Genomic DNA, 18,964 nt, shown 5'->3' on the forward strand with positions numbered 1-18,964 from the left:
TCGCCTGTGTGCGGTGCAGGCGGCAGCTTCCGGTCCCAGGGCGTGATGACGTCACGGTCACATGACCGTGACGTCATGGCAGGTCCTTGTCACATACCATCCTTAGCACCAGAACCTGCCGCTTGCATGGAGCGGTCACCGGAGCGTCTCGAGGAGCAGGAAAGGTGGCGGAAGGTGAGTATATAATGATTTTTTATTTTTTTTATTATTTTTAACATTAGATGTTTTTACTATTGACGCTGCATAGGCAGCATCAATAGTAAAAACTTGGTCACACAGGGTTAATAGCGACGGTAACGGAGTGAGTTACCTGCGGCATAACGCAGTCCGTTACCGCTGGCATTAACCCTGTGTGAGCCGTGACTTTGGGGAGTATGGAGCGGGCGCCGGGCACTGACTGCAGGGGAGTAGGGAGGGACTAATCGGACTGTGCCCGTCGCTGACAGGCAGCTGGCGAGACCAATCAGCGACTTGGATTCCATGCCAGACAGAGGCCGCGACCAATGAATATCCGTGACAGAAAGAAACACAGACAGAAAGACGGACGTGACCCTTAGACAATTATATAGTAGATTTCTACAGAAAACCAAAAACATGGAGACAATGAGCAGATGTATTAAAATGTTATAGGAACAGGTATTGGTGCATTATGAAAACTCTCACTAGTGGGGTTTTCTGCTTGGGATAAATCCGTTATAGTTAGCATGAGCCCACAAGAATAAGCTGATTGCCGGCATCTCATTAAATTACAGATTCAAGCAGTAAATTATCTGGATAAAAACATGGGAGGAGAAAACTTGCTGATCCCTGTGGTCTGGTCTCTAGCGCTTCCAAGAATGAGACTCAGCAGATCTCCGTCTTGGATGGTACCGTGGTGCAAAGGCTCCATTCATTGTCTATTGGACTGGTAAATAAAGACAGAAAAGGGGCCTTGTGTAAGAACAGTATATGGGCCCTTTGTAGTCCAATAGTTGATCATAATGCACAGATCCACCTGGCTCCTGTGTAGCTGCATCGGTTACACCAATGGAGTGTCCTCCCCTGGTCTATGGGACTGCCAGATATAAGGGATGGGATATGACTTGCTATCTTGGGAATAAGCCTTGAACTATTCTTTTTCAAATGCTTGAAAGTAATTAGAGAGTTTATTGATGAGCCATTTCACGGTCCAGTCCGGCCTGTTACCTCTTTAACCCCTTTACCCCCAAGGGTGGTTTGAACGTTATTGACCTGGCCAATTTTTACAATTCTGACCTCTGTCCCTTTATGAGGTTATAACTCTGGAACGCTTCAACAGATCCCGGTGATTCTGACATTGTTATCTCGTGACATATTGTACTTCATGATAGTGATAACTTTTTTTGATATTACCTGGGTTTATTTGTGAAAAAAATGGAAATTTGGCGAAAATTTGGAAAATTTCGCAATTTTCCAACTTTGAATTTTTATGCAATTAAATCACAGAGATATGTCACACAAACTACTTAATAAGTAACATTTCCCACATGTCTACTTTACATCAGCACAATTTTGGAACCAAAATTTTTTTTTGTTAAGGAGTTATAAGGGTTAAAAGTTGACCAGCAATTTCTCATTTTTACAACACCATTTTTTTTTAGGGACCATATCTCATTTGAAGTCATTTTGAGGGGTCTATATGATAGAAAATACCCAAGTGTGACACCATTCTAAAAACTGCAACCCTCAGGGTATGTTTCCACGTTCAGTTTTGCTTCAGGCTTTGGTCAGGATTTTATGCAGGTAAAATCCTGACCAAAACTGCAACTGAGGTCACTGGCAGGTCACCTGCGGTGTACCTGCGTGTTTTGCTCATAGTAGCAACATGCTGCGTTTCGAAAAAACGCACCACGCATGCGTTTTCGCGGCAAAAACGCATGCGTTTTTTAACGCATAGTGGAGTCTGGATTTTATGAAATCCCATCCACTATGCTGTAACATCTGGACGCTGCGTTTTTGACGCTGCCGAAAAACGCAGCGTCAAAAACGCAGCGTTTCCTGAACGTGGAAACATACCCTCAAGGTGCGCAAAACCACATTCAAGAAGTTTACTAACCCTTCAGGTGTTTCACAGGAATTTTTGGAATGTTTAAATAAAAATGAACATTTAACTTTTTTTCACAAAAAATTTACTTCAGCTCCAATTTGTTTTATTTTACCAAGGGTAACAGGAGAAAATGGACCCCAAAAGTTGTTGTACAATTTGTCCTGAGTACGCCGATACCCCATATGTGGGGGTAAACCACTGTTTGGGCGCATGGCAGAGCTCGGAAGGGAAGGAGCGCCATTTGACTTTTCAATGCAAAATTGACTGGAATTGAGATGGGACGCCATGTTGCGCTTGGAGAGCCCCTGATGTGCCTAAACATTGAAACCCCCCACAAGTGACCATTTTGGAAAGTAGACCCCCTAAGGAACTTATCTAGATGTGTGGTGAGCACTTTGACCCATTTTGTCTACGTTCACATTTGCGGTCTGCGCCGCAGCGTCGGGCGCCGCAGAGTCGCCGCATGCGTCATGCGCCCCTATATTTAACATGGGGGCACATGGACATGCGTCGCACTTGCGTTTTGCGCCGCATGCGTCCCTGCGGCGCCCGCGTCCGGGCGCAGAGGACGCAGCAAGTTGCATTTTTGCTGCGTCCAAAATCAATCAAAAAAAGGACGCATGCGGCGCAAAACGCAGCATTGTGCATGCGTTTTGCTGCGTTTTTGTTTGCGTTGTGCGTTGCGGCGCCGACGCTGCGGCGCACAACGCAAATGTGAATGTAGCCTAAGTGATTCACAGAAGTTTATAATGCAGAGCCGTAAAAATAAAAAATCATATTTTTTCACAAAAATGATCTTTTCGCCCCCAATTTTTTATTTTCCCAAGGGTAACAGGAGAAATTGGACCCCAAAAGTTGTTGTCCAATGTGTCCTGAGTATGGTGATACCCCATATGTTGGGGTAAACCCCTGTTTGGGGGCACGGGAGAGCTCGGAAGGGAAGGAGCACTGTTTTACTTTTTCAATGCAGAATTGGCTGGAATTGAGATCGGACGCCATGTCGCGTTTGGAGAGCCCCTGATGTGCCTAAACAGTGGAAACCCCCCAATTATAACTGAAACCCTAATCCAAACACATCCCTAACCCTAATCCCAACGGTAACCCTAACCACACCCCTAACCCTGACACACCCCTAACCCTAATCCCAACCCTATTCCCAACCGTAAATGTAATCCAAACCCTAACCCTAACTTCAGCCCCAACCCCAACCCTAACTTTAGCCCCAACCCTAACCCTAGCCCTAACCCTAACCCTAGCCCTAACCCTAGCCCTAACCCTAGCCCTAACCCTAACGGGAAAATGGAAATAAATACATTTTTTTAATTTTTTAATTTTTCCCTAACTAGGGGGGTGATGAAGGGGGGTTTGATTTACTTTTATAGCAGGGTTTTTAGTGGATTTTTATGATTGGCAGCCGTCACACACTTAAAGACGCTTTTTTTTGGCAAAAAATATTTTTTGCGTTACCACATTTTGAGAGCTATAATTTTTCCATATTTTGGTCCACAGAGTCATGTGAGGTCTTGTTTTTTGCGGGACGAGTTATGTTTTTATTGGTAACATTTTCGGGCACGTGACAGTTTTTGATCGCTTTTTATTCCGATTTGTGAGGCAGAATGACCAAAAACCAGCTATTTATGAATTTCTTTTGGGGGGGTGTTTATACTGTTCCGCATTTGGTAAAATGGATAAAGCAGTTTTATTCTTCGGGTCAGTACGATTACAGCGATACCTCATTTATAGCTTTTTTATGTTTTGGCGCTTTTATACGATAAAAACTATTTTATAGAAAAAATTATTATTTTTGCATCGCTTTATTCTGAGGACTATAACTTTTTTTATTTTTTCTTTGATGACGCTGTATGGTGGCTAGTTTTTTGCGGGACAAGATGACGTTTTCAGCGGTACCATGGTTATTTATATCCGTCTTTTTGATCACATGTTATTCCACTTTTTGCTTGGCGGTATGATAATAAAGCGTTGTTTTTTGCCTCGTTTTTTTTTTACAGTGTTCACTGAAGGGGTTAACTAGTGGGACAGTTTTATAGGTCGGGTCGCTACGGACGCGGCGATACTAGATATGTGTATCTTTATTGTTTTTTTTTTTAATTTAGATAAAGAAATGTATTTATAGGAACAATATATTTTTCTTTTTGCTTTTTCTTTTGGATTTTTTTTTTTTTAAACGTGAATATTTTTTTCTTTACACTATAACAATGCCCCGGGGGGGGGGGCATCATGTTATAGTGTAAGATCGCTGATCTGACACTTTGCTGTGCACTGTGTCAGATCGGCGATCTGACGTGCACAGCTCCAGGCTTCCTGGAGCCTGCTCTGAGCCTCCTCCCTGCAGGACCCGGATGCCGCAGCCATTTTGGATCCGGGCCTGCTGCAGGGAGGAGGAGGTCACCTCGATGGGAGGATACGTCTAAGGTCAGAGAGGGGTTAAATTATGACAAATTAGGGCTCAGACCCATCACCGTGAACAAAAAAAAGGTCTGATTTCAGTCCAGAAAAGTGAGAAGAGTGTCATGCAAGTGTCATGCGAGTACAATCCGCTTTTTAACACCTAACATCCGAATTACATCTAATTTAAAGCAATCCATTTGCAATGCAATTTTAACATGAGCTTTTACATAGAGCAATTCTCTACAGTATGTAATTTACACATACACATTTCCAAGGAAATATTCTGCAAGATATAAATATATATATAAACTTATGTCAGGCAGCGCAGCAAGGCGAATACTGTCAGTGCGCAATATACTCACTGTCATGCCACATTCACACAAGTGTATAAAAAATTGTTCACAGTTTCATACAGAAAACTCTGATTATTTTTCCCTGATCCGTTTTACAGTAGCGGCTATTAATTATGCACAAGACCTCCTGTTCCAGAATTGCAATGTATCTATAAAAAACAGTCTGTGGCTCCGTAAGGGTATGGCTCCACGGTACGGCTTGCCAGCGGGATCGCCGCAGCGGCAAAGCCGCTCGGCGCTAAGCCCCGCCCCCTTTCTGGGACGCGATGGTGCCGGATGTGTACAGTACACATCCGGGATCATCGCACCCCTCGCCATAGGGCCCTGTGATATGCCTTGCGGGGACGCTGCGTCCCCGCAAGGTGTACGGACATGCTGCGTTCTGAAAAGACGCGCAGCATGTCCGGAGTCGCAGGGCCGCCGCGTGCGGGTTTCCACGCATAGTGGAGACGGGATTTCATAAAATCCCCTCCACTATGCTGGAACATCTGGACGCTGCTTGTTTGACGCTGCAGCGTCAAACAAGCAGCGTTTACGTACCGTGGAAACATACCCTAAGGGTATGTGTCCACGTTCAGGATTGCATCAGGATTTGGTCAGGATTTTCCATCATTATTTGTAAGCAAAAACCAGGAGTGGGTGATAAATGCAGAAGTGGTGCATATGTTTCTATTATACTTTTCCTCTGATTGTTCCACTCCTGGTTTTGGCTTACAAATACTGATGGAAAATCCTGACCAAATCCTGATGCAATCCTGAACGTGGAGACATACCCTAAGGCACCTGATTTTTTTTTTTTTTTTGCGAACCCACAAAACTTGAATAGTGAGTCTTAGGCCGGAGACACACTGGTGCGAGAGACGGCCGAGTCTCGCTGGTTAAAAGCAAGCTGTGGCACCTGCACTCCGGAGCGGAGCGTGCGGCTCCATAGCAATACATGGAGCTGCACGCTCAGCTCCGGAGTGCAGGTGCCACAGCTTGCTTTTAACCAGCGAGACTCGGCCGTCTCTCGCACCAGTGTGTCTCCGGCCTTATCCGAAGTATGTCAGAAACCAGTGCATGGCACAATTGTTTTTCAGTGAATATAATCGCCTTATTGGATAACATTGGTGCGTTATTTCCATGGACCGAACTTATGGTTGTGTGTGAATGAGCCCTTAGGATCCCCCACAGCTTCCAACTCGAGCGGTCCTCACCTGACTGCAAGTTTGTAACTTGATTCTCTTCCTGCTTCTATCTGGTTGGCACGTGACCGCCAGTAGTGGAATCACAAACGTGCAGTCATGTAACGACCCATCGAGTTTGAAATTGAGGGGGATCCTAAGGCCAGCGTCACACTAGAGAGAAATATGGACGAGTGAGAGGTGCAAAAACAATGCATTGCACACGGACCAAGGTTTCTCTATGGGGCAGCTCCTATCGGCCGTATATTATTCAGCCGTATTTTACGGGCTGAGAAAATCGCAGCATGCTGCAATTGTCAGCGTATTGCGCAAAAAAATCCGCCAATGAAAGTCTATGGGTGTGAGAAAAATCCGGATTGCACATGGACCATCAGTGTGACTTGCGAGAAATACGCAGTGGTGTTCTATAGAAAAGCCGGCAATTCAGTGCGGTGTACAGTAAAATCACACTGACAGAATAGAATAGAATAGATAAAATAAATGTCTGTACATAGTATAGGTATATACTGTATATATGTCAGTGAGACACATATATATATTTATATTTAATACAGCGCTAGATAGCAGAAAAGCCGGTAATTCAATTGTCAGCTTTTGCTAAATCTTATCGAACCCGACAGGATATGAGACATGGTTTACATACAGTAAACCATTTCATATCCCTTATATTTTTGCATATCCCTCCCTAATAATGTTGGAAGTGTTTGTGGGTAAAATTTGGGAGCTGTAGGTGATAATTTAAAGGGTTAATTCACGGAAAAATGGCGTGGGCTCCCGCGCAATTTTCTCCACCAGAGTGGTAAAGCCAGTGACTGAGGGCAGATATTAATAACCTAGAGAGGGTCCATGGTTATTGGCCCCCCCTGGCTAAAAACATCTGCCCCCTGCCACCCCAGAAAAGGCACATCTGGAAGATGCACCTATTCTGGCACTTGGCCACTCTCTTCCCACTCCCGTGTAGCGGTGGGATATGGGGTAATGAAGGGTTAATGTCACCTTGCTATTGTAAGGTGACGTTAACACAGGTTAATAATGGAGAGGTGTCAATAAGACACCTATCCATTATTAATCCACTAGTAGGAAAGGGTTAAAATTGCACACACATTAAGAATAAAGTCTTTTAATGAAAGAAAGAAACACACAGGTTTTTAATATCTTTATTGTACACTCAATCCAAAGCGAAGCCCTCGTTCTTCTGAAAAAAAAAAACCCTAACATTATTAGTGAGGAATATGTAAAACTATACGGGATATGAGATGGTTTACTGTATGTAGACCATGTCTCATATACTGTCGGGTTCGGTAAGGATTTAGCAAAAGCCGGCAATTGAATTACCGGCTTTTCTGCTATCTAGCTCTGTATGAACTATAAATATATATATATATATATATATATATATATATATATATATATATATATATATATAGGTCTCTCACTGATATATATATATATATATATATATATGTTTTCATGAATATTTGAGCCCATGGATCTATTCTATGTCCATTTTGCAAGCTGGTGAGAAAATCTTGCCGTACGGATGCCATACGGATACTTTTTGGAGACAAAATCGCATCCTCGCATTGAATACGGATCACTGTTCTGGAACTTTTCTGCGTATCTCGGCTGTAAAAAAAACGGACCGTATTTTCATACATTAGGTGTGACGCCGGCCTAACAGTGAGTATAGTGCACACTGTCAGTATTCAGCAAGCAGCATTTCCTGCCAAACGTTTACCCTGGGGTGGAAAACCCCTTTAAAGGGAACCTGTCACCCCGTTTTTTCCGTATGAGATAAAAATACTGTTAAATAGGGCCTGAGCTGTGCGTTACAACAGTGTATTTTGTGGACCCCGATTCCCCACCTATGCTGCCAAAATACGTTACCAAAGTATCCGTTTTCGCCTGTCAATCAGGCTGGTCTGGTCAGATGGGCGTGGTGTCTTCCCCCAGATCTTGCTTAGTTTTCCGTTGGTGGCGTAGTGGTGTGCGCATGTCCAAGGTCCCGAATCCACTGCACAGGGGAGGGAAAAGAGCGCGATCTGCGCTATTCCCCTGGTGATCGTGGGGGCGGCCATCTTCCTGTGGCCGCGCGTGCGCAGATTGAGCGCTCTGCTGCCCGGGGCTTCAGGAAAATGGCCGCGGGATGCCGCGCGTGCGCAGATGGAGATCGCGGCGGCCATTTCCCTGAAGCAGAGAGGGGAATAGCGCAGATCGCGCTCTTTTCCCTACCCTGTGCAGTGGATTCGGGACCTTGGGCATGCGCACACCACTACGCCACCAACGGAAAACTAAGCAAGATCTGGGGGAAGACACCACGCCCATCTGACCAGACCAGCCTGATTGACAGGCGAAAACGACTACTTTGGTAACGTATTTCGGCAGCATAGGTGGGAAATCGGGGTCCACAAAATACACTATTGTAATGCACAGCTCAGGCCCTATTTAACAGTATTTTTATCTCATACGGAAAAAACGGGGTGACAGGTGCCCTTTAAAATAGTGGGGTGGGATCTGTATTACTTTACATGGGTCTGGATTCCACATTTATTTGACCAGTGTTTATTTTGGGGGGTTAGGTCTGGGTGTCTGTATCTACGGTAGTAACCCGGTTATTAGGAGGACTCGGGAACTTCTGCCTTACAGGACGCGCTCTTCTGTATGTTGTTCGCTCTGCGCAGCCTCAGTGTCACAATTTGTCCCGCGCATGCGCAGTTGTCGCCGCCCGCAGTCTGGGCCACAGTCCGCTGAGAGATGTCGCACTGCGGTCACGTCACGGGGTGTGAATACAAGAGCGTGACGAGAAATTCTAGGACGTGAGGCATGACGGGAGAGGGGAAATCCTCGTGTGACAGGTTTTTTTTTTCGGAGGAGTCTGGTTCCCATGGAAACGGCGCTGTGGGCGACGCCATGTTTTTTTTCTGTGCAGGTGACCGGAAGCGGAAGTCGATGGTTGTGTGTCGGTGAAATCGTGCAGCCAGGTCTGGCTGGCGGGAGCTGCTGGAGGCCTGCGGGGTCCGGGCTGTCAGGTGAGCGGTGGGGTCCTGTTTGCAATGCGTCCTGTCCGCCGCAGGGGGCGCTGTAATGTGGGCAGTATGTGTACGGGACCTCTGAGCTGTGCCACACTGGTCTGATAAGGGCACTCGGGTCACACATCACCCGGGAATCCTGTCACTGGGGTTTCTGCATCTGTTCACAGCGTTGCAAGTTGTTTTGTGCAGTTTTCTTTGGCGGTGCTGTAGAAGTAAGAAGTGCAAAGTTCTTGTTTGTACCGCCACCTCTGAGAATAATTGTTTGCTTTTTTTCATTTCTTCTTATTTATTAGAGAAAAGCTTTGCTTTATTGAATGATGAGGCAAAAAACATGCATACAATACAAGGATAAGACAAACAGTTATTGAACTAAATAGAAGACCAACAAATAAAAAATATTTTTGATTACCTGAGGGTTTCTTGAATTTAAAGGAACCTGTCAGCAGGATTGTGCACAGTAACTTTGTGGTGTCAGGTCGGCGCCGTTTTACCGATTACAATCATGCCTGGGTTGATGAAATCCGTCTTGTGGTTGCTATTTAATCTTGATTTTGAGTTTTGATTTAATGATAGTCTCATGCTTCGGGGCGGCCTGTCAGAAGCCATACTGTACTGATGAATACCTAATCAGAGCACCACATACACCCCCCTTCACAGGCGGCCCTGGGGCACGGGCATAACATTACCTGAAAACTGAAAATAAAGATTAAACCACAACCACAAGACGGATTTCATCAACCAAGGTATAATTTTAATGGTCCCAACATGACACTGTCTGTAGGTTATGCAACACAATCCTGCGGACATGTTCCCTTTAAATCCCCGAAGACTGACTGAAGAAAGCCTCCTCTCCTGGAGAAGAAAGGTGTGAGTAATGACTCTCTGGGATATGGTTTTCTGTTTGGGATGGAGTTCAGTCCAAGATGAAAATCAAAAGGAAAAAAAAAATTCCTCTGAAGGGTCTCAAAGTTTCTTAGGTAGGTAGGACCGACCTAGATATTCATTTTACTGGCACTATGTCCTTTGGGGCGCGCAATCTAGAAATCCAGGCTTATAGAAGAACTTAGCAGTAAGACACATGCATCAGCATTGGCTTTCTGGAAGCCTGGTTTATTATAGGGTTAGCTAGTCTTTTATAGGGTTATGATTACGGAAAATAATTTACAAAAATTGTACACCGTGTCTGGCAGAAATATCTAATATTGACTACTGCAACCTCCTGCTCTGTGGCCTCCCCTCAAACACTCTCGCACCCCTCCAATCTATTCTAAACTCTGCTGCCCGACTAATCCACCTGTCCCCCCGCTATTCTCCGGCCTCTCCCCTCTGTCAATCCCTTCACTGGCTCCCCATTGCCCAGAGACTCCAGTACAAAACCCTAACCATGACGTACAAAGCCATCCACAACCTGTCTCCTCCATACATCTGTGACCTAGTCTCCCGGTACTTTCCTACACGCAACCTCCGATCCTCACAAGATCTCCTTCTCTACTCCCCTCTTATCTCCTCTTCCCACAATCGTATACAAGATTTCTCTCGCGTATCACCCCTACTCTGGAACCCTCTACCACAACACATCAGACTCTCGCCCACCATCGAAACCTTCAAAAAGAATCTGAAGACCCACCTCTTCCGACAAGCCTACAACCTGCAGTAACCACCGATCAACCAACCGCTGCACGATCAGCTCTATCCTCACCTACTGTATTCTCACCCATCCCTTGTAGATTGTGAGCCCTCGCGGGCAGGGTCCTCACTCCTCCTGTACCAGTTATGACTTGTATTGTTCAAGATTATTGTACTTGTTTTTATTATGTATACCCCTCCTCACTTGTAAAGCGCCATGGAATAAATGGCGCTATAACAATAAATAATAATAATAATAATAATATATAATTGCCTAGAATACTACTTCCTGCAATTTGTGCCAACTTCCGTGGCTTTGTCCGGAGCTAATGTCCGGAGCTAATGTCCGGAGCTAATGTCCGGAGCTAATGTCCGGAGCTAATGTCCGGAGCTAAGTGACGTCACCAGTGTCCTACACCCAGGCAGAGCACAGTGGCCCCAGGCAGAGCACAGTGGCCCCAGGCAGAGCACAGGGGCCCCAGGCAGAGCACAGGGGCCCCAGGCAGAGCACAGGGGCCCCAGGCAGAGCACAGGGGCCCCAGGCAGAGCACAGGGGCCCCAGGCAGAGCACAGGGGCCCCAGGCAGAGCACAGGGGCCCCAGGCAGAGCACAGGGGCCCCAGGCAGAGCACAGGGGCCCCAGGCAGAGCACAGGGGCCCCAGGCAGAGCACAGGGGCCCCAGGCAGAGCACAGGGGCCCCAGGCAGAGCACACACCAAATCGGAGGCCGAGCGGCCCCGCCCACCAAAGCGAAGGCCGAGCGGCCCCGCCCACCACATCGGAGGCCGAGGGTCCCCGCCCACCACATCGGAGGCCGAGGGTCCCCGCCCACCACATCGAAGGCCGAGCGGCCCCGCCCACCAAAGCGGAGGCCGAGGGGCCCGGCCCCGCCCACCAAATCGGGTGCAAAAGTAAGGGCGCCCCCGGGTGCAAAAGTAAGGGCGCCCCCGGGTGCAAAAGTAAGGGCGCCCCCGGGTGCAAAAGTAAGCGCGCCCCCCAGTCCCGTGTGTGAAAAGTGCTGCTGTAAAGCTGGTAGCGCTGTTCAAGCACCAAATGCCCAGCTAATATATAATTGCCTAGAATACTACTTCCTGCAATTTGTGCCAACTTCCGTGGCTTTGTCCGGAGATAATGTCCGGAGATAAGTGACGTCACCAGTGTCCTACACCCAGGCAGAGCATATGGGGCCCCAGGCAGCATATGGGGCCCCCGGCAGCATATGGGGCCCCCGGCAGAGCACAGTGGCCCCAGGCAGAGCACAGTGGCCCCAGGCAGAGCACAGTGGCCCCAGGCAGAGCACAGGGGCCCCAGGCAGAGCACAGGGGCCCCAGGCAGAGCACAGGGGCCCCAGGCAGAGCACAGGGGCCCCAGGCAGAGCACAGGGGCCCCAGGCAGCATATGGGGCCCCAGGCAGCACAGGGGCCCCAGGCAGCATATGGGGCCCCAGGCAGAGCACAGTGGCCCCAGGCAGAGCACACACCAAATCGGAGGCCGAGCGGCCCCGCCCACCAAATCGAAGGCCGAGCGGCCCCGCCCACCAAAGCGGAGGCCGAGGGGCCCCGACCACCACATCGGAGGCCGAGGGTCCCCGCCCACCAAATCGAAGGCCGAGCGGCCCCGCCCACCAAAGCGGAGGCCGAGGGGCCCGGCCCCGCCCACCAAATCGGGTGCAAAAGTAAGGGCGCCCCCGGGTGCAAAAGTAAGGGCGCCCCCGGGTGCAAAAGTAAGGGCGCCCCCGGGTGCAAAAGTAAGCGCGCCCCCCAGTCCCGTGTGTGAAAAGTGCTGCTGTAAAGCTGGTAGCGCTGTTCAAGCACCATGTATTTCCTTCAGGAAATGCCCAGCTAATATATAATTGCCTAGAATACTACTTCCTGCAATTTGTGCCAACTTCCGTGGCTTTGTCCGGAGCTAATGTCCGGAGCTAATGTCCGGAGCTAATGTCCGGAGCTAATGTCCGGAGATAAGTGACGTCACCAGTGTCCTACACCCAGGCAGAGCACAGGGGCCCCAGGCAGAGCACAGGGGCCCCAGGCAGAGCACAGGGGCCCCAGGCAGAGCACAGGGGCCCCAGGCAGAGCACAGGGGCCCCAGGCAGAGCACAGGGGCCCCAGGCAGAGCACAGGGGCCCCAGGCAGCATATGGGGCCCCAGGCAGCACAGGGGCCCCAGGCAGCATATAGGGCCCCAGGCAGAGCACAGTGGCCCCAGGCAGAGCACACACCAAATCGGAGGCCGAGCGGCCCCGCCCACCAAATCGAAGGCCGAGCGGCCCCGCCCACCAAAGCGGAGGCCGAGGGGCCCCGACCACATCGGAGGCCGAGGGTCCCCGCCCACCAAATCGAAGGCCGAGCGGCCCCGCCCACCAAAGCGGAGGCCGAGGGGCCCGGCCCCGCCCACCAAATCGGGTGCAAAAGTAAGGGCGCCCCCGGGTGCAAAAGTAAGGGCGCCCCCGGGTGCAAAAGTAAGGGCGCCCCCGGGTGCAAAAGTAAGGGCGCCCCCGGGTGCAAAAGTAAGGGCGCCCCCGGGTGCAAAAGTAAGGGCGCCCCCGGGTGCAAAAGTAAGGGCGCCCCCGGGTGCAAAAGTAAGGGCGCCCCCGGGTGCAAAAGTAAGGGCGCCCCCGGGTGCAAAAGTAAGGGCGCCCCCGGGTGCAAAAGTAAGGGCGCCCCCGGGTGCAAAAGTAAGGGCGCCCCCGGGTGCAAAAGTAAGCGCGCCCCCGGGTGCAAAAGTAAGCGCGCCCCCCAGTCCCGTGTGTGAAAAGTGCTGCTGTAAAGCTGGTAGCGCTGTTCAAGCACCATGTATTTCCTTCAGGAAATGCCCAGCTAATATATAATTGCCTAGAATACTACTTCCTGCAATTTGTGCCAACTTCCGTGGCTTTGTCCGGAGCTAATGTCCGGAGCTAATGTCCGGAGCTAATGTCCGGAGCTAATGTCCGGAGCTAATGTCCGGAGATAAGTGACGTCACCAGTGTCCTACACCCAGGCAGAGCACAGGGGCCCCAGGCAGCATATGGGGCCCCAGGCAGAGCACAGGGGCCCCAGGCAGAGCACAGGGGCCCCAGGCAGAGCACAGGGGCCCCAGGCAGCATATGGGGCCCCAGGCAGAGCACAGTGGTCCCAGGCAGAGCACAGGGGCCCCAGGCAGCATATGGGGCCCCAGGCAGAGCACAGGGGCCCCAGGCAGCATATGGGGCCCCAGGCAGAGCACAGTGGCCCCAGGCAGAGCACAGTGGCCCCAGGCAGAGCACAGGGGCCCCAGGCAGAGCACAGGGGCCCCAGGCAGAGCACAGGGGCCCCAGGCAGAGCACAGGGGCCCCAGGCAGCATATGGGGCCCCAGGCAGAGCACAGGGGCCCCAGACAGCATATGGGGCCCCAGACAGCATATGGGGCCCCAGGCATAGCACAGGGGCCCCAGGCAGCATATGGGGCCCCAGGCAGAGCACAGGGGCCCCAGGCAGAGCACAGGGGCCCCAGGCAGAGCACAGGGGCCCCAGGCAGAGCACAGGGGCCCCAGGCAGAGCACAGGGGCCCCAGGCAGCGCACAGGGGCCCCAGGCAGCATATGGGGCCCCAGTCAGAGCACAGCGATATTTTGGACCACTGTGCAGTGTTTCAGACCCCCTGTGTGATGTCTGGGGCCCTGTTCTTAAGTATATTAAAGATTAAAGTAACGTATATTAAAGTATATTATAGATCAAATTTGACACGTTTATGAGCACCATTGAGTGATATACTCAAGAATGACATAATTTTTCAACATTTTATGGTTTCAAACTGTAAACACTCAGAGTTTTTTTTACTTCAACCAGAAAACCTTAACGGTTCATAAAAAAACTTGACTGTTCAGGATATGATAAGTCATAGTATTCTGAATCTTTAACTTATAAAGATACCTTTACATGGGGTGATTATTGGTTCCAGAGAGGCTTTCGGCCGATAATCGTACACATGGCTGGTGACAGGACAATACAATATAAACGTTCAAAGGTAAACACTGATAACATTAAAATCTAATATATAATTGCCTAGAATACTACTTCCGGCAATTTGTGCCAACTTCCGTGGCTTTGTCCGGAGATAATGTCCGGAGATAAGTGACGTCACCAGCGTCCTACACCCGCTCAGGGTGGACAAAGATATATGCCTTCGTGGTGCGCGGCACTTTTCTGATTGGTTGCCGCCTGCCGCGAGCGACCAATCAGAAATGTGCCGTACTGTCAAGAATTGTCAAGAGCTGGTGAGTGCAGCCATTTTTTGTTCTTTCTTACTATTATTTATTAATTGTATTATTCTTACATTTGAATAAATAAAGTATATATGGATTCTAGACTCCCGATTCTTTAGAATCGGGCTGCCATCTAGTTAGTAATAATTATTTGCTTGTCTGAGATAATGACTTTGATATGATGAATTATGTTTGAAGACCCGCTTTGATGCTACAGTTTTTAAATAAATCAAGATAGACACAGTAAACAGGTTGTCCTTGTCAGAATTCTCAGAAATAAGAGAAGACTGGTACTTTTAACTCTGAATAAATCTGTCCAGTTGAGGTCAACCATACTCCAAAAACAGTGCTTATGTAGACATTGGTGATAACCATAGGAAAACAAGTACCGGTATATCGATCTGCCCACTACATTGTAGTGGGCAACCTCTTTTTTGATGGTGTCCAAAAAGTTAGTTTTTGTACAGGAGTAGTTGTATGTTAAGTTGATGGTTGGATGAAACTTATTAGTGTTCATGGAACGTCTTTAGCTGTGGCTCAGACTCCGTCCAGATGATTAAAATATAGTCAATGTAGCGGTAGTAGGCTAGAGGCATGATCGGACAAGATAACAAGAAGTCACTTTCACTCTTGGCCATGAAAAGATTTGCGTACTGTGGAGCCATTTTTCATCCCATTGCTGTACCAGTCTCCTGTAGATATGTTGTCCTCAAATTCAAAGTAGTTGCTGGTGAGAATGAATTTTGTATGTTCCACCACAGAATCCGCATCAATTCCTGAATTACCCATGAAGGTTTTGCAGGCATTTGTTCCATCCTGGTGTGAGATGTTAGAGTACAAGGATTATTATATCCATGGTGGCCAGGATAGTTCCTTCTGGTAGAGGACCTATTGCTGCTAGTTTATTCAATAGGTCAGTTGTGTACTGAATTGGCACCGTTCTCACTTCTTGGCCAGAATGTTTCCTGTTCTGTTCTCTGGCAGCTTCTTACCATCTTCTCCTTGGTTATGCATGGCCGTTCTCTGTAGAGGTATGTCAGATGTAGCCGCTCTGGGAGCTGTATGGCATTCATACTACAGCATGGCATGTATTATGTGTCGGGCGGTAACCTAGCCTGGCATGTGTCTTATGGATCTCTTACTATCCTTGGTGAATAGCTCTTGTGCAAGGGTTGCCTGGTTTAGAGAATCACTCCTTTTTAGGAGATCCTCTATCAGTGAACAGTAAAGGTACCGTTACACTTAACGATTTACCAACGATCACGACCAGCGATACGACCTGGCCGTGATCGTTGGTAAGTCGTTGTGTGGTCGCTGGAGAGCTGTCACACAGACAGCTCTCCAGCGACCAACGATGCCGAAGTCCCCGGGTAACCAGGGTAAACATCGGGTTACTAAGCGCAGGGCCGCGCTTAGTAACCCGATGTTTACCCTGGTTACCATTGTAAATGTAAAAAAAAAAAAACTACATACTTACATTCCGGTGTCTGTCACGTCCCCCGGCGTCAGCTTCCCGCACTGACTGTGTCAGCGCCGGCCGTAAAGCACAGCACAGCGGTGGCGTCACCGCTGTGCTTTACGGCCGGCGCTCACAGTCAGTGCGGGAAGCTGACGGCGAGGGACGTGACAGACACCGGAATGTAAGTATGTAGTGTTTTGTTTTGTTTTTTACATTTACAATGGCAACCAGGGTAAACATTGGGTTACTAAGCGCGGCCCTGCGCTTAGTAACCCGATATTTACCCTGGTTACCAGTGAAGACATCGCTGGATCAGTGTCACACACGCCGATCCAGCGATGACAGCGGGTGATCAGCGACCAAAAAAAGGTCCTGATCATTCGCAGTGACCAACGATCTCCCAGCAGGGGCCTGATCGTTGGTCACTGTCACTCATAACGATTTTGTTAACGATATCGTTGCTACGTCACAAAAAGCAACGATATCGTTAACGAAATCGTTATGTGTGACGGTACCTTAACTTAAAAAGATCAGTCTCTCACATTGTGGAACTAACCTATCCATGTATGACCTTGACTCTTGCTATAAAGAGCACCTCTAACTTTCCAGACTTCTCCCCCCCCCCCCCCTCCCCACCATAATCCAACTTTTCTGCAGCACTTGTTCTAAGAAGTCTATTTGTGCCATTGGTGCTCCTCCCAGAAGTGTACAAATGACAACTGGGCAATTCCATTCCCTTGTCAATGGGGCATGTCCTTCCCTTTTAGTGACTACAACTGTAGTCACCATTAGCTCACTAATGCTGAAGGATGCGGATTCTGAATCTTTTGCCTTTGCACCATGTTAAAAAAAATCAAAATAAAAATCTCATGATTCCCTCAGTCATTGGTTAATTTCAATAGAGCTTGGTATGCGGAAGTCATCAACCTCATCGCAGATGTCCCTTGCAAACTTCCAGATTGTCCAGACCTTTTCCAGAGTCCCTCTTCCACCAGAATTCTCAGTCTCTCAATTTAACGGCATGACTGTTAAAGCTGCAGTCCTGAAGGATGCTGATTTCTCCGACCAGATTATCCAGACCGTGATCAAAGCGAGGAAACCCTCTTCCTACTGCATCTACCACCGCACTTTTAAGGTCTTTTTTCGCTAGCGCGAAGCCGAGCCCACAGCTTTCTTGCCCTTCTCTCTCCCGTCATTTCTGGCCTTTTTTCAGTCACGTCTTGAACCTGGCCTCTGTTTCCATTCCCTCAAGTGCCAGGTTTCCGCACTGTCATTCCTGTTCCAGAGGAACCTAGCTTCCTGCGCGTAGGTCAGGATCTTCTCTCAGGACCTGCTCTTTCTGCTCCTCCCCATTGAGCTTCCGTGGAACCATGGGACTTCAACCTGCTCCTAAACTCTCTTCAAGGTTTCCCCTTTGAGCCCATGTGGGACCTTTCTCTTCCCCTGCATTCTTAGTGGCCATCACTCCCATCAGGCACGTCTCTGAGCTGGCAGTTCTTTCGTGCCGTTTGTCCTTACCTGTCCTTCACCAGTACATGGTGGTGCTGTGTCCAGTACTCTCTTCCTCCTTAACGAGGACATTGTTCTTCCTCTTGTCCATTGCCAACTAATCCTCTGGAATAATCCCTCCACAAGTTGGACCTTGCAGAGACTTTGCGTCTCTCTCTTCAGAACAGCATCTTTGAGACGTTCCAATGCCTTTTTCGTGAATCCAGAGGTTCACCGCAGAGGTTTTCTAGCTTCCAAGGCCACAAACGCCCGCTGGATCCACTCTGCCATGCTGGAAGTGTATCGTGCACAGGGTCAAGGCTCACTCCACCTGTGCAGTTGGGGCCTCCTGGGCCTTTTGCCATCAAGCCTCTGTCTCAGCTCTGCAAGGCTGCTAGATTGTCTTCGGTACATACCTTCTCAAAGTTCCACAGAGTGCAAATCTATGCTAATGTGAGCTTAGGTAGGAAGGTTCTGCTAGCTGCAATCACTTAGTCCTGTTTAGGCGTTCTTCTGTTTTCTCTTTCCCACCTTTGGGGACTGCTTTAGGATGTCCCATGGTCTCCTGTGATCCCCAGTGAAAAGAGGATTTTGGGTTCTTGCTGTGAAATAACTTTCTTGAGCCTTCATTGTGGTACACAGTTCCCTCCCTTGTTATGCCTATACTAGATGGTGGCACGATTCTAAAGCATCGAGTATTCTAGAATATCTATGTATGTATGTATGTATATAGCAGCCACATACGGTAGTATATAGCACAGGCCATGTGGTATATAGCAGACAAATACTACGTGGCCTGTGCAATATACTATGTGGCTGCTATATACATACATACATACATACTGTAGAATACCCGATGCGTTAATATAGGCCACGCAGTATATAAATGTGGCCACGCAGTATATAACAGCCCACGCAGTATATAACACAGGCGATGTAGTATATAACACAGGCCAAACAGTATATAACACTGGCCACATAATATGTAGCACAGCCCACACAGTATATAACACTGGCCACGTAATATATAGCACAGCCCACGCAGTATATAACATTGGCCACGTAGTATATAGCAGCCACGTAATATATAACACTGCCCACATAGTATCTAACACTGGCCACGTAG

The 18,964-nt window shown here is 48.6% G+C and overlaps 1 protein-coding gene across 3 annotated transcripts in view; it reads left to right on the plus strand.

The window, feature by feature from the left end:
* Nucleotides 1-8,841: 8,841 nt before the first annotated feature.
* ZNF106 (zinc finger protein 106) overlaps nt 8,842-18,964 on the plus strand; it is a 128,376-nt gene continuing 118,253 nt past the window's right edge. For all 3 annotated transcript variants that reach the window (XM_077262511.1, XM_077262516.1, XM_077262522.1), the window contains exon 1: nt 8,842-9,040. The gene's annotated coding sequence lies outside the window, so the exon portion shown is untranslated. The remainder of the gene's footprint in view (nt 9,041-18,964) is intronic.

The sequence above is a fragment of the Ranitomeya variabilis genome, chromosome 1, assembly GCF_051348905.1.
Source record: "Ranitomeya variabilis isolate aRanVar5 chromosome 1, aRanVar5.hap1, whole genome shotgun sequence".
NCBI lineage: Eukaryota > Metazoa > Chordata > Amphibia > Anura > Dendrobatidae > Ranitomeya > Ranitomeya variabilis.